The sequence below is a fragment of the Lactuca serriola genome, chromosome 1 (assembly GCF_051521515.1).
Source record: "Lactuca serriola cultivar US96UC23 chromosome 1, Lser_US96UC23_V15, whole genome shotgun sequence".
Lineage (NCBI taxonomy): Eukaryota > Viridiplantae > Streptophyta > Magnoliopsida > Asterales > Asteraceae > Lactuca > Lactuca serriola.
In genome coordinates this window covers 119558978-119571683 of record NC_136408.1, presented here as the reverse complement: position 1 = coordinate 119571683, position 12706 = coordinate 119558978, and positions in this window count along the sequence as shown.

Below are 12706 nucleotides of genomic sequence, written 5' to 3'. Positions count from 1 at the left end.
TGCTCGGTCGGGCCTGGACTGATTTGATTTGTTCAATTAGTCAGTCATCATAAATCGGAAATCGGGAAACAACAAATGGACAAAGAGAATGATTATAATCCATGTCTCAGTCCATATGATATCTAGAATGGAGGAATATATGATCCCTTATCTAATGGACAAGTCATTGACAAAGGTCAGAGTTCATCTACAAGGTCAGAGTTCGACAGAAGCTTTTGAGAGCTACAATTTCCAGTCGGTTCTTGAAGTCATACGTAATAATAGTTTTAGACTTATCTAAGTGGGATACTGTTGGATTAATGTCTAAGTCCATAACTATAATTAGTGAGACTTGACCCGACCCGGCATGGTCCATTTGGGTTGCATGGCATTATGCATTTGGATAGACTATAATGAGAGAAATAACACTTAAAGTTTGTTAATATATTATAATTTCTAATATATTAATAAGATTATTTAATTAGTATTAATCAAGAATTAATCTAGGATTAATTAAGGGATCAAAAGAAGACTAATTAAATATATGGGTTGATTGTGTAAATCATCCATACTTATATAGTGGGCTAATGCTCAATGGATTGTCAAGTTGGGCTAAATCCCATAAGATGCTCCATGGATGCTCCATGGTGTATTTGTACCCATGGATCATGGAAATGAAAGGCCATGACAATTAGAGTTTACATGGTGTAACCCTAACTATATAATGATCTTATTCTTGGAGAAAATCGGCCACTGTGAGTAATAGAAAGGGCTAGCCGATTTCATGAAGTGTGTATGTTCACTCAATCTATTCCAAGTGTATTTGGTGTTGTGTGAACCATTTGAGGTGTCACACTTGGGGCACTAGGCACTCAAGCTTCATGAAGACATTCTACATCAAAGAGGTACGTAATTCTATATTAATATATTTATATGAATCAATGATATTATGCTAGTTAGGATAAATACCAGGGAAAGTTCATATTTTCATGTATAATAGAGAAAACATAGATCGAAGGTATTTAGGGTTGCATGTACACTTAGGAGTGTTAGAATGCTCAAAACCCAATAATGGATACCCGGGAGGAGGGTAAGACGACAATGAGCGAGGTGCCAGTTATGCGAGAGTACCTGGATGTGTTCTCGGAGGATTTGCCTGGGATACCTCCGGAGAGACAGGTGGAGTTCAGTATTGACCTAGTTTTGGGTGCGGCTTTAATAGCCAATCCACCATATCGGTTGGCTCCTCTCAAGATGGAGGAGTTGTCTACATAGCTGCAGGAGCTGTTAGACAAGGGATTTTTCAGGCCGAGCAGTTCACCTTGGGGAGCCCCGATCTTGTTTGTGAAGAAGAAGAACGGGTCTCAGCGGATGTGTATAGAATACCAGGAGCTAAAAAAGATAACGGTGAAGAACCGTTACCCACTCCCGAGGATTGACGAACTCTTCGACCAGCTTCAGGGGGCATCAAGGTTTTCCAAGGTCGATTTGCATTCAGGCTATCACCAGATGAGAGTCAGAGATGAGGATATACAAAAGACTTCTTTCCGGACTCGCTATGGTCACTATGAGTTCCTGGTGATGCCATTTGGGCTCACCAATGCTCCTGCCACGTTCATGGATCACATGAACTGCGTATGCAGACCGATGTTGGATCGGTCTGTGATAGTCTTTATTAATGATATATTGGTTTATTCCTAGATGCAGGAACAACACGAGGAGCACCTAATGGAAGTGTTGTACACATTGAGGATGGGTAGACTTTTCGTAAAGTTTTCCAAGTGTGAGTTTTGGTTGAGCGAGGTGTAGTTTCTGTGGCACCTCGTCAACTAAAACGGTATATTGGTCGAACTGGCCAAGGTGGAGGCCGTGATGAGATGGGGAGGTTCCGAGGTCTCCATCCGAGATTCGGAGCTTCCTCGGTTTAGCAATCTATTATCGGAGGTTTATTCAGGATTTCTCCAAGATAGCGGTACCCTTGACCCGACTAACCAAGAAGTCGGTGACTTTCCGATGGGGGCCTGAGCAGCAGGCGGCCTTTGAGACTTTGAGGCAGAGGTTGTGCAAGGCACCGATCTTAGCCCTGCTAGAGGACGTTGAGGATATTATAGTATACTGTGATGCGTCCATCTCGGGTTTGGGTGCAGTGCTGATGCAAAGAGGGCACGTCATCGCTTACGCCTTGAGGAAATTGACGCCTCACGAGGCAAACAACCCAACGCACGACCTGGAGTTGGGGGTAGTTGTTTTTGCCCTCAAGATTTGGCAACACTACCTATATGGGGTCCGTTGTACCATTTACACGAATCACAAGAGTTTGAGGTACTTGATGGACCATCCAAATTTGAACATGAGACAATGACAGTGGTTGGATGTGGTGAAGGATTATGATTGCGAGATCCTCTACCACCCGGGGAAGGCTAGTGTTGTGGCCGATGCACTGAGCTACAAGGCATTCGTAGCCCCAATCAGAGATATCTTCCTGAGGATGAAGGTAGTGACTCCACTTCTGGAGTGGATTCAGGAGGCTCAGCAGGAGGCCATAAAGGAGGAACACTGGAAGAGTGAGCGTATCATGAGACAGGTTTCCTCCTTCGATTATGATAGTCGCGGGCTATTGACAGTCCATTGTAGAGTATGGATTCCGTACACGGGCGGTGTGCGCCAAATCCTGATGGAGGAGCCGCACAAATCCAGATCTTCCATCCATCCCGGGGGCGACGAAGATGTATAGAGATCTTCGTCCTGATTACTGGTGTCCCTACATCAATGGGATGTAGCCTGGTACATAGACAGGTGCTTGACCTCCAGGAAGGTCAAGGCCGAACACCAGAGGCCTCACGGAAAGACACATCCATTGGATATCCCTATGTGGAAATGGGAGGATATTACCATGGACTTCATTAGGAAGTTACCTCGGACGGCACGCAGAGTTGACACGATCTGGGTCATCATGGATCGGTTGACAAAGAGCGCCCACTTCATACCGATTCAGGAGAGTATTTCGGCCAATAAGTTGGCATACATCTACGTCCGGGAGGTAGTGGCTCGGCATGCGGTGTCGGTTTCTGTGATTTCTGATAGGGATGTGTGGTTCACTTCCAGATTCTGGAAGAAATTTCAAGACGAGTTGGGTACTCATTTGCACTTCAGCACGACTTTCCACCCATAGACGGATGGTCAGAGCGAGTGGACCATCTAGACTTTGGAGGATATGTTGTGGGCGAGCATTCTAGAATTCGGTGATAGTTGGGATACCTACCTTCCCTTGGCAGAGTTTTCTTACAACAATAGCTACCACACCAACATTAATCGACCTCCCTTCGAGCTGCTTTGTGGGAGGAAGTGTAGGACCCTAATATGTTGGGGTAAGGTCAGTAAGAGATTCATGGGGAGTACCGAGCTGGTACTCAAGACGACGGAGAAGATCCAGCAGGTTTGGAGTAGACTACAGACAGCTCATAGTCGGCAGAAGATCTATACCGACAGACGCCGATCGGACTTAGAGTTTCAGGTCGAGGATATGGTCCTTCTGAAGGTGTCACCTTGGAAGGGTGTCATCCGCTTCAGAAAGTTGGGCAAGTTGGACCCCAAGTATATCAGGCCCTTCAGGGTGGTAGCCCAAGTGGGCAAGGTAGCATATCGTTGGATTTTCTGGAGGAGATGAGACAGATGCACAACACTGTTCATGTTTCGTAGCTGTGAAAGTGCATAGTCGACGATTCCGCGGTGGTTCCTTTGGAGGACATTCAGGTGGCTGACAGCCTAAACTACATCGAGAGGCGTGTAACCATTCTAGACAAGAAGACGAAGGCTCTGAGAAACAAGGAAGTAGAGTTGGTGTGGACGATTATTCCTTTTGCTAGAAACTACGGATGCTGCTAGATTGCGCCCTGACTGCTGAATCCAATTGGCTCATGCAATTTATATGTAGTGCTTGGATCTTGAATATACATATCATGATTTATGCATCATAAATTTGGTTTGGACAAATTTACCCTTCATTAGTAATTGGTGTTGGCGATAGAAAATGTGAAGTGATTGTTGGATGCCCATTGCTTGTTTTTCCTATCCTACTTTCAAGGTCAAGTTGGAATTCCCCTGCCCATTACTAATGTTATGGTAAAGTTCGCAAATCATCTACCTATTGTTGATTTCATTTGTTGTGTATCTTATGGTTAATTCTCTTTTTTTCTATACTTTTGTATTAGTTAGTGTCTATTTTTCTGGATTATGCTTTCATTTTTTCTTGTTTCTTTTATTTCTCGTACTCTTTTGTGGTTCAGCGGGCACCGGTCAATTTTTAATAAATTTCGTTGTACAAAAAAAACAAAAATAATCGAATTAATTCAAATACTGGAAGTCTGATGTCATCCCAATAAAAAAGAACAAAGATTTTTAAATCTTTTATAAATCTTGTTACCTAGGGTTTTATGGGATTAACTTTTGTTAATATTGCTAACGAATTGTTTTTGTTATCTTTTTATTGTCAATATTATTTGTTCATTATGATTTATGGGTTAGCTGTAAAGTTGCAAATTTCGTTGTGTGTATTTTCTAAGATTGACAATTTTAATAGGAAAAATACTAAAAGTTTTGAAAATAAAAAAGTCTACATCTTATACATGTTCAAGTGGAAATATAATTATACTTCTTGGATTCCAAAAAATAATATTCATATAGAATTTGAAGAAAAAAATAAAAATAAAAAACTTGTTTATTATATTTTTTTAACCAAAATTAACATTATTTTCTAGATTTTTGACATCCATCCAAGTTTTTTATAACTAATTTCTGACCTAAATAATAATCTTAAACTAAATATTGCATACCCTAAATTTGTTTTTTTAGATATATAATTGTGATCACTCCTACCTACTATAATTAATCTCTTTAAACAAGGGGTCAAGCTAAATTCTATTCTATGTGCAGTTTGTGGGATTAAGTTATATGAGGTGAAAAAAATATATTTGTTATGGGATTGTGTTGCACTCGTTTCCTTAAGACTATGCGGTATGGGACACTTAAGGCCGTTATTGTCGATATGTAGCCTCCTCAACGGTGTTACCACGGGGGGAACACCCCTCCCCCCCCCCCCTCTCTCCAGTTAACTGGTGTTTTGTGGTGATGGTAACGAGCTGCGACACAAATATTTTCTTTGAATTTTCCACTCGACCGTTGAAAGAACGGTCAAATTGCATATAAAAACATATTCACCTATAAATACATACTAGCACCTTATTTTTAATCACCACTCTATTTTCTTTCTCTCTGTTTAATAAACTGTCAATAATTAAAAAAATGTATCTGTTTGATCCATTCTACCCGTGCAACGATGATGACGATGGTGATATCTTCGTCGGTATGATGTATAACTATTGTACGGACGTACTACTACACTCAGTCCAACTTCACTAGTAACACAACGCAGGGCGTTAAACAGAGATCGTGAAGAATGGTACAATTGTCTAGTTCACGATTATGTTGCGGATAATTATGCTACCAGTCATACGATTTAATAACAAGGTTTCGTTTACGAAAAAATGTGTTTTTATTTTTTGTAATTTATAAATACAACTTTTAGATTAAATAAATGTCTTTTTACCTATTAAATATATGTTTAGGTATCAATTTTTCCAATTGAGATATGATGCTAGATGTAAGCGAGTGAATAGGGTTGCATAAATGTAATGTGGAAATTAAGCTTACGGCTATATAGGAGTCGCCCGACTCTATTGATAATTATATGCGAATGTCTAAGAGAACTGCAAAAAAAAAGTTTGTATAGATTGGCGAGAGGTGTTGTCGAAACCATTGGTGACGTTCATTTACACAAACCTTCGTTGAATGATATGCGACACATTAAGAAAGACATGGTTTTCTGGGTATGCATGGAAGCATTGATTGCACACATTGGAACCGAAGAAATTGTTTCGTGGTGTGGAAAGGTCAGTATGCAAGTGGTCATCATGGAACACCTTCATTGGTATTATAGGTTGTTGCTTCCCAATATTTATGGATTTGACATGCTTTTTTCGGGGTTACGGGTTACAAAAATGATGTCAACGTTCTTAATCAGTTACCACTATTCAACAATCTTTTGTCAGGAAATGCACCAGATGCTCTTTCCACCGTGAATGGAAATGAATATAAGTTTGGGTATTACCGTACGGATGGTATATATCTAGCATATTTCGAATTCGTGAAGGGGTTTCGACACCCAGTAGAACCAAGAGACAATTTTTTTAAGATAAGAAAAAAAGGAGCATGTAAGGATGTGAAATGTGCTTTTGGAGTTCTAAAGTTGAAATGGCAGAGTAGAACATGCGGCACGACTATATCAGTTAGACGTTCTACGAGATATTATGTATACTTGTATCAGAATGCATAACATGGTGATTGAAGATAAAGGACGAAATATTACAGAGTATTTTACTACGAAGCCCAGACACGTGCAATTTCAAGCTGAGACGACGGAATGTTTACATAAAGTCGTTGATATTCAAGACACACGAAAACACATGCAACTTCGAGAAGATCTTGCTGATTTTATGTATAATGGTAATGAAGATGAATAATTTGGAGGTAAAAATGTATTTTTTTTGTTTTTAAATATTATTTGTTTTGTTGTAATGTTTTTTTTTTAATTTTAAATGTTATGTTTAATTTAGAAATTAGATTTTGTTTAAATAAGATGTTATATTAAATTAATTTCATTTTTAAAAATATTGAAAATTTAAGCGAAAAAAAAATGATGACATGGAAATTAGTAAATGTTATAACATATTATTCGGTTCCTCATTTGGTATTATTGTTGGATTAGTGTCTAAGTCCATAACTATTTTGGTATGTACTTGACCCGATTATGAGCATGGTCCTTTTGGGTTGTCTTCACCATAGCAATATGTAGGATGATTTAAGGAGAGAAAGGTTTAAATATGATTTATTAATATATTATGAGAATAATATATTAAAGGAGAAATCATATTGGTTAATTAATATTAGTCAAGAATTAATTGATAATTAATTTTGTGGCTAAAAGAGATTAATTAAACTTAGGGGACTGAAGTTGTAATTATAAGATAATTATAATTGGGCTATGGATCACCTAATAATATATAGGTTGGACGAATTCTATGGGAAGCCCATTAGAAATCGTCCAAGGGATATGTTTAAGGAGTCCATGGGCTGCTTAGGGCCTAAGCAGTCAGATTAGGGTTTCCTAGTTGTAAACCCTAATAGCCTACATGTATATAAAGGGCCCCTATGCCCCAAAAAACGTGGACAAGTCTTCCATTAGGGTTTCCAGTCGTTTTTTGGCAGCCTCTCTTCTTCTCCTCTTCATCCAAGTTGCATATGGTGTTTGTGACTCCATTAGAGGTGCAGCACTTGAGGCACTAAGCTTTTGAAGCCAATCCAAGAAAGGAATTGATTGTTATTGCTATATAACAATCAAAGGTAATTCTATAAACACTAATTCAGTTTATAATATGTTAGATCTTAGTTTGTTAGTCTTGGATTCAAAGTGTGTACAATAGAGAAACCTAGATCCAAGCATTAGGGTTTGTATGAGCACATAGGATTGTTCTTATGCCTAAAACCCATCAGTGGTATCAGAGCCTTGATTGGTTTCTGTTGTATGTGATGCTATGTTGAATTATTTACTGAAAAACATGTTTTTTGGCCTCTGCCCGACTCAACTCGGCGAGTCAGTATCTGGACTCGGCGAGTTGGCCCCTACTCGGCGAGTTCAGATCTGACTCGGCGAGTTCAGATCTGACTCGGCGAGTCAGTGCGTCAGGCAGAGGGTATTTCGGATTCTAGCTGCTTTTTGACTTGGATTTGATGCTTAAATTATTTTATGAAGTTAAAATCTGAATTTTATCTTAAAATAATGATTATCCTTGCCAAAACAATAGATAATTTCATATCTTTTGAATATTGGTTATTTATGTGATAAATATGGATTATTTAAAGTTATTTGGTAATTATCTAGTGATTGAAATAAGATTAGGTCAAATATAGATAATGACTAAATTAATTATTATTTGTTATTTGATCCTTTGTGATGAGAAAAAGTTTCAATTGCACCCTTTAGGTTTTATAGTTTAAATTTGAACTTAAAAGTTTTGTTTATGAAATTTAAATAAGTTAAACCCTAATGTTTTGAAATGTTTCAAAACTTGCCCTCAAGTTTTGGAATTTAAAAGTTGGTTAAAAGTTTAATTTTGAAATGTTAAATTCTAAAACCCTAGTAATTTGAAATGTTCAAATCGCACCCTTATGGTTTTATTAATTAATTAAAGTGTATAATTAAAAGTGATTTAATAAACCCATAAAGTTTTGGTTTACATTTAATTAAATTAAAAGTATAATTTACTAAGTTAAACCACCTAGTATTTTAAAAGTGTAAAATACACCCTATACTATATATAACATTAAAAGTCTAATATTATATATATGTATGAGTAAACAGTCAGTCTTACCGTTAGTAGGCCTCATTCACGAAGCTGGTCTATAAGGGGTGTTTAAGGAAATTGCCTATAAAATGGCGATTGAATGGGTATCCACTCTTACCCACCGCACTCTTGACTAGTGGAGGGTCGTTAGCCGAACGGGTAGGATAGGACAGAAACCTTCCATTATAAGTATAATGAAGTACAAAGTAACTAAATGCTTTTACTAATTCCCAAATCATAGTTACTTTAGGAAAAATGTGAAATTGTATGCTAACCCATGGAATTACACTTCGTACCCTTGTCAAACGTTAGTGGTGCGTGTGTGGTTAACCGGCACACTAATTTGGGGATGAGATTGGTGGCGAAGGGTGGCTCGATGCTTATCATAGATCAATGGAGCGTGTGTGGCTAACCGGCACATTGATTAGATGATTGTAGCATTGAGCGCACCACGTGATTCGTATGGTTATTCACACCTTGTTTGTGATCCTCGGCATCCCAGTCACAAATAGTAGGGCATAATCGAGATTAAACATGCCATTGAAAATTTCAATGAATCTCAAAAGATCTAGGAGTTTCAATTCATTTAAAACTTAAACTTCCTTTTCGTTTTTCATGGTGGAAATTGGTAAATCGTCATTTACCTACCTTCAGATATTCTGCAACTAGATTACGGCATCCCTCTTCTAGGTTGTAGAGTATTGTGTTGGATCCTAGCTTGATGTTTCATTTGGGTGTTGCATCAAGAATTCTAATCAACTTAACTTGAATTTTCTCCCGTTTTGTAGATGTCTACATCTTACAATGGTCTTCCCAAATCCTTTGGAACAAGCTTTCCAAATGAAGATGACGTTCCGAGATACGATCAAGGAAATGAGAGTCGTGCTTCACTTCCTCCACCTCCTCCAATTATTCTCCCTGACCCACAAGTTCAAAGGCTTGAAAAGTTCAAGCTCACTCAAGCCCTTTTGGCAAGTAAACACGAAGATGGGAAACCTGTGTGTGCACACGTCTTAGAGATGAAGTCACACATTGATAGGTTAATCATGATGGGTGTCGAGATTTCAAGCGAGTTGGCTGTTGACTGGGTTCTTCAGTCACTTCCTAAATCATATAGTGAGTTCGTTAGAGAGTAATATATGATGGACCACGACGTGACCCTAATTGATCTCACATATTTGCTAATAGCTGCTGAATCAGCAATGATTTGGCGTGCTGGTCAAGCAAATTTGTCTAGTGAATCAAACTCCCAAACTTCAATGGACACTGGCAACATTGGAAGTCCAGAAAGAACTAAGTCTGTGATTGTCCGATGTGCTGTGCCAAAGGAGTCCATTTGCTTTTATTGCCAAGAGAAGGGGCATTGGAGACGAAGCTGCCCTAACTACCTGAAAGATCTAAGAGATGGAAGAGTCAAGACGTATGGCTCTACTCCAGGTAAAATCCATTATCTAACTCTTTTGAGTTCCTATTCTAGATTCTTAATACATGATGTGATAAGATTACATTTTGATGTTTTGTAGGATCGAAGAAAAGAGAGGAAGCTTGAGAAAAAAAGTGAGCTGAATCTAATCATGAAGAAATGGATTTCGATCGCATTACTTGAAGAATGGACTCTTGAGCTACTACTTGGAGTTAGAATAGATTGTTAAGAAATATGTAATAACATAATTTTTCAATTGAATTGCATTGTAAGGACAAAAAATTTTCCGCAATAAAATGAATTTTGACTTTATCTTATTTATTTATCCTTGCAATGGCATGTATGAAAGAATTAATGTTTGAATGTTTCTATTATTAGCAATAATGGATTTGATTCTTAATTGTGTTATTTGTGGAAATGTCAAAAGTTTACCAAATAGGGAGAGTTTCTCATCGCCCAAGTTTCAATTGGACAGAAACTTGGAATCATGCAATGTGTATTGTATGATGAATGAAAAACTTTCACATTTGGGAAACTTAGACTAATTCTTTGACAAAGGGTCAATTGAAGGACTAGGAGATCAAGTACACTAGGTTGTGCGTTGATCAAGTCCACCACAAGAGTGACAAAGATATTCGTCATGATTTACTAAAGTTTAGTAAATATGATTATACTTATAAGATTGAGTATAATTCTGAGTTAACTGAAATAGTTTCAATCAATGGCAGAACGAATAAGAAGAATCAAGAAGGCAGAAAGATAAAAGTTTCTCCATTCTAAGAAGAAGGGAGAGTACCTTTTATTGTGTTTTATGATAAGTCTTAATGATTAAGAACCATGTTTCAATTGATCCTCTAAGTGAGTCTTAGTACAATTACATGTCTAAGAAGAGGAATCGAGAATTGTAGAAATGGTTAAATCAAGAAGTCAATCATACTTCGTTCCAATATCAAGTCTTAGAGTCATACTCCAAGATTGTGACATTGAGTGACAAGTCTTAAGTAGGTTTATAACACTCATCAAATGTGGAATTTGGAAAAGTTTTCTTATTCTTGCACATTAGAAATTGGTAAGTTGTGTTGTCTTGGATAAGACAAAGGCGAACTAGGACCAATTTGTGAAGTGTTTTGTCTTGATAAGAACTACACTAACTCTTGAATATTTGCTTTGTCAAGAAATGTTTCTTGACAAGATAATCTTATATGTCAAAGAGTCAGTGGGAGTCTTAATGGTCTTGAAAAGTTTCAAGAACAAATCAAGAATAAACCTTATCGATCATCACTAGCACACGACTTGAGGTTTACAACCTATCGTGCTGACATTATTTTGTTTCTATGCCATTCCAATTGAGTTAATTGTGTATATGAGTTCTATGAGTTCTCATTTGAATGCATACTAGAGCCTTAGTCGATGGAAAGTACATTGATATGTAAGGACAAATTACTAAACTACTTGGAAGACATGGTGGGCACTTGTGTTACCATAGGGCAAGAAATCAAGATTAAGAAAGTTCAGTCCATATGAGTTTGGATTTGTCGCAAACCTTAGTTTTGGCAAATTCACATGGATAGGAACTCATACACCATAAAATCTAAGTGTCATAAGATTCCCTCCTTCATGAAAATGACTGTGAGGAAATACTTTCACTAAGAGAGGTTTTAAGAAGATAGCGATTGTGAAAATTGTATTCTCACATTCGATTATGGTTACGGCATCCCTTTCCATAGTTCGAATTGTGAGATTTGGCAATTAGTTTGAACATTTGGAACTTAGTAACATAAATTCTAAATTGCTTAAACACACATATGAGCTATCTAAGGCAAAAGTGTATAAGTTCAAGAAGCTTAGATAAAGGCTTATCGAAGCATCTGGTATTAGAAATATGAATTTTAGAAATTCAATAGGTATTGTTTTCTGGAAGTTCATTTGTTTTCTGAATACATGTCAAAGCTAGTGGGAGCATAAGTGTTATGCTTATATGATAATAATCATCATGATAGTGGGAGCATAAGTGTTATGCTTGTATGATTATTATGGCGAGTATTGCAAGTTAGCAATATTAATTATAGAAAAACAAAGATTCAATTTGCAAAGTTGCATGGGTTGAAAAGTTGTTTTAATATAATTAAGGGAGAGAATATTATACTTCGTTTCAAAATCTAAAGCTTAGATTGACAAATTTTAATATTTTCAGTCAAAGGATACATTGTGTGTTCTTAAAATTCGATTATGATTACGGCATCCCTCTTCATAGTTCGAATTGTGAGAACATGACACATAAAATATTATGGCAAAAGATTGGTAAAGTATCATATCTTTATGTAAGACATTATGCATCGTGTCCCATACGCTTCGGGTATAGGATCGATTGCAAATGTTATAATATTTGACCATTCTAAAATTTTCTAAATGTCTAGCGCATTAAGAGGAAAAAAGGACTAGAATTGGTTTTGACTAAAATAATTAAACAACTATCAAAGGACGATCCAAAGTTCGTTGAGGATTGGTCGCTTGTGAGTAGTTGGAAGTATGGTATTGGATGGACCATATCAACATTGTTATGAATAGATAAGATTCTATTAAGAATGAGTTGTCATATGGAAAATGTGGAAATGTTTCCATATTGGGAGTTGGATATTAAGAATCTATGTCTAGATTAGAAACTTTTATGCAAGAAGGATGTTCAAAGGAATGTACTTTGAATGTGAGACTTCACGTCTATAGAATTGTCTTGTAACAATTTCTAAGTAAGTACTTTGTAATCTCATTAGCCAAGTCTTGGTGACTTTTGTGCTATGACTTTACGAAAGGATCGTTGCGTAAAATGTTAGAATCTAGCATATTC